The sequence below is a fragment of the Mus pahari genome, chromosome 2, assembly GCF_900095145.1.
Source record: "Mus pahari chromosome 2, PAHARI_EIJ_v1.1, whole genome shotgun sequence".
NCBI lineage: Eukaryota > Metazoa > Chordata > Mammalia > Rodentia > Muridae > Mus > Mus pahari.
Window position 1 is genome coordinate 106,976,607 of NC_034591.1, and position 4,291 is coordinate 106,980,897.

Here is a 4,291-nt window from a genome sequence, read left to right on the forward strand (position 1 = left end):
AGGGTCCCTTCAGCAAAATCTTGCTGGCATATGCAATAGTGTCTGGGTTTGGTGGTTGATGATGGCATGGATCCCTGGGTGCGGTAGTCTCTGGATATTCCCTCCTTTCATCTAAGCTCCAAACTTTGTCTCTATACTTATATCCTTTCATGGGTATTTCGTTCCTTATTCTAAGGAGGAATGAAGTATCCACCCAGTGGTCATCCTTCTTGGTTTTCTTCTGTTTTGCATAATGTATCTTGGGTATATAGGCTTCTTATATGTTCATGGGCATGTTTTCTTTAGTTTAGGGAATTTTCCTTCTATAATTTTGTTGAAAATATTTACTGGCCCACTAAGTTGGCAATCTTTGCTCTCTTCTACACCTATTATTTTTATATTTGGTCTTCTCATTGTGTCCTGGAATTCCTAGATGTTTTGGGTTAGGAGGATTTTGACTTTTGCATTTTCTTTGAGTTTTATGTCAATGTTTTCTATGGTATCTTCTGCACCTGAGATTCTCACTTCTCTCTTGTATTTGGTTGGTGATGCTTGCATCTATGACTCCTGATCTCTTTCCTAGGTTTTCTAAATTCATGGATGACTCCCTTTCTGATTTCTTTATTGTTTCCATTTCCATTTTTAGATCTTGGATGGTTTTGTTCATTTCCTTTGCCTGTTTGATTGTGTTTTCTTGTAATTTTTTAAGGGATTTTTGTGTTTCCTCTTTAAGGGCTTCTATCTGTTTACCTGTGTTCTCCTGTATTTCTTTAAGGGAGTTATTTATGTCCTTCTTAAAGTCCTCTATCATCATTGTGAGAAGTGATATTAGATCCAACTCTTGCTTTTCCAGTATGATGGTATATCCAGGACTTGCTATGTTGGGAGAATTGGGTTCTGATGATGCCAAGTAACCTTGGTTTCTGTTGCTTATGTTCTTAAGCTTGCCTCCTGGCATCTGATTATCTCTAGTGCTACCTGTCCTCAGTATATCTGACTAGAGCCTGTCCTTCCTGTGATCCTGGTTGTGCCAGAACTCCTCAGAGTCCAGCTGTCTCTGAGATCCTGTGATCCTGTGATCCTGAGATCCTGAGATCCTGAGATCCTGGGTATGTCAGAGCTCCTCTGGGAGTAAAGCTGCCTCTGAGACCCTAAGATTCTGGAATGACCAAGCCCCTGGGATCCAGAGATTCTGAGATCCATGAATCCTGGGATCCTGGATCTGTTAGAGGGCCTGGGAGTGGAGCTTCCTCTGGGTGTTGTGGAACTGGATGCAGAGTTCAGACCTAAGATCTGCTCAGGGCCTGGACCCAGACTGGAAGGAACCCATGCCACTGGTCAGGTGGGGTTCCTGCATCCCTGGATCCTGCTGGTCCCAGTTACTCCAGGTGTTGTTGAGACAGATGTTGTGTCCTCCTCACCTCTGATCCTATAATCCTGGGCAAGTTCACATTCTTTTTAAAGTGAGACCTAATGATTCTTTGAATCTCCTCAGTGTCTGCTGTTTTGTCCCCCTTTTCATTTTTCATTTTGAGAATTTAGATGTTCTATCTGTGCCTTTTAGTTAGGTTGGATAAAAATTTGTCCACCTTTTGACTTTCTCAATGAACCAATTCTTTGTTCCATTGACTCTTTGTATTTTTCTCTTTATTTCTACTTTATTTCAACATTATTTCTAGCTTTCTATTCCTTTTCGGTGTGATTATTTCTTTTACTTCTAGAGTGTTCCGGTGTGCTGTTAACTACTAGTATGAGAATTCACACACTTCTCTCTCCTTAAAATATTTTAAAAGGATTTTTACATTTTAAAATTTTCTTTATGTGCGTTGGTGTTTTGTTCACATGTCTGTCTGTCTGTATGAGGGTGTTACATGCACCGGAAGTGAAGTTACAGAGAGTTGGGGAGCTGACACCTGGGGTCTGGGAATTGAACCCAGGTCCTTTGGAAGAGAAGCTAATGTGCTTAAATGCTGAGCCATTTCTGCAGCCAGAGAATTCACTAATTTCCTTATGAAGACACTTAGCATTATGAACTTTATCCTTACCACTGTTTCCATTGTTTCTCATAAGTTTGTGTATGTTGTGCATTAATGTTTGAATCTTTCTCAAAAGGGGAAAATAAATATATATTGGAGGTGGATGGGGGGAGGGAACAGGCTGGGAGAGGGGATGGGAGGGTATTTGGGGAATCAGGTATAGGGAGATCAAGGGAGAGAGAATGGAAATCAGCATGGGGGGACATTTCCAGGACATGCCAGAGACCTGGGATGGGCGAGGCCCCAGTGTGTCTCTGGGGGCAACTTTACCTGAGACTCCTAACACTAGGGTATGTGGATCCAAACATGACTATTTCCTGTAGCCAAGAACTGTAGTGGAGGGCTAAGAACACCAACCCACCCACAAAATCTTCTATCCATAATATGTCCTACCTACAAGATGTTCAGCGACAAAGATAGAGCAGAGAAAAATGGAATGATCGATCAATGACTGGCCCATATTGAGACCCACCCCATGGGCAAAAAGCAATCCTTGACACTGTTAATGATACTCTGCTTTTCTTGTAGACGGGAATGTAGCATACCTGTTTTCTGAGAAGTTCCAATGAGCCTAAAGACCAATAGAGTCGTCTAACCTAGATCCCAGAGTACTCACAGAGACTAAACCACCAACCAAAGAGCAATCACACAGCCAATGGAAAGAGATGCAGAGACGCACAGCCAGAAAATGAATGGAGCTTGGGGAGTTTTATGGAAAAGTTGAGTAGAGGAGTGAGGGGACAGAAGAGGACAGGAACTATAGAGAAAGAGCAACAAAGTCGGCGAAGCTGGACACTTCGCTGCTTCCAGAGACTCAAACTCAAACCAAAGAACCAGCACAGGCTGGACCTAGAGCTCCTATAAATATATAGTAGATGTGCAGCTTGGTCTTCATACGGGTCCCCCAAGAATTAGAATGGCAGCTGTTCCTGAATCCTGTGAATCCCCCCAAGAATTAGAATGTCAGCTGTCCCTGAATCCTGTGGATTCTGTTCACCTAACTGGACCTCGTTGTCTGGCTGCAGTGGGAGAGGATAATATGCCTAGTCCTACAGGGACTTGATGTTCCATGTTTGGAGGAATGATACCCAGAGGGCGATCCCCTTGCCAAAAGAGAAAGGGAGAGGGGAATGGTGCGAAGACTTGTGTGAGACAGGACTTGGAGGATTTGGGGATTGAAAGCGAATAAATAAATAAAATTTAAAAATAATCCTTTTATTTTAAAAACAGGTGCAGTTTGAAAAAATATGAAAGCCAACTAGAGCAAAGGACAGGAATGAGACAACATGTCCCAAGCTCCTGTAAGGGAGGGAGGGCGTGCATTTCCACCAGCAGAAGAACTGGAAGGGATATTTATTTCAATTAACAGGGCACAAAGATTGTTTCTCCCAAACTCTGGAACTTACCAGTTCCTGGTGCCTCAGGGTCCAGAGAAGACACCACACCCACAGGGTGTCCAATGGTTTGTTGCCTGCTTCCTCATCCTCATGGTTCCTCTGCTGACATTTCTTAACTTATAAAGTACTGGCAAGGGCCAACAACCCCAGTTTGTAACCTCTGAGGATGAATTGTAAGACAAAGAAGTAATTAGGAAATACTCATAGATACTTTGTAGCAGTGGGAGCATAACCTCTAAAATATGAGATTGGGGGTACAACTTGTCCCTAAAGGTCCTGAAATAATTTAAATTACTCAACCTATAGAAGTCACTTACACTACTTGTATTTGTCATATGACATTCACAGATCCAAACAAGATTTGTAATTTAAAATGCAAATGGAAACATCAATTCTAGGATGGTATGTTTGTAAAAGTACACATATGTAACACCAAATGCCTACACGGATAGATAAAATGAGCTAAATTCAAAAAAGAAATACAGGCCTAAAATTAATGCTATAGAATTTGGAAATTCTAAGTCACAAAATTAATGTCCTTTAATGAAAACCCCCATTTTGCAAAGCATAGTCCACTGTGCTGAGGGGCAGACAGAACTCAGCATCTTCTCTGCAGATGCTGAAAACCTCCCTGCAACCCCCAAGATTCTTCTCCCACAGCCTTCCTGGGACCTGAACACCTGCTTCTTTTTCCCAATATTTATTAGGTATTTACTTCATTTACATTTTAAATGCTATCCCCAAAGTCCCCTATACCTCCCCCACGCTCCCCTACCCACTCACTCCCTCTTCTTGGCCTTGGTGTTCCCCTGTACTGTGGCATATAAAGTTTGCAAGACCAAGGGGCCTCTCTTCCCAATGATGGCTGACTAGGCCATC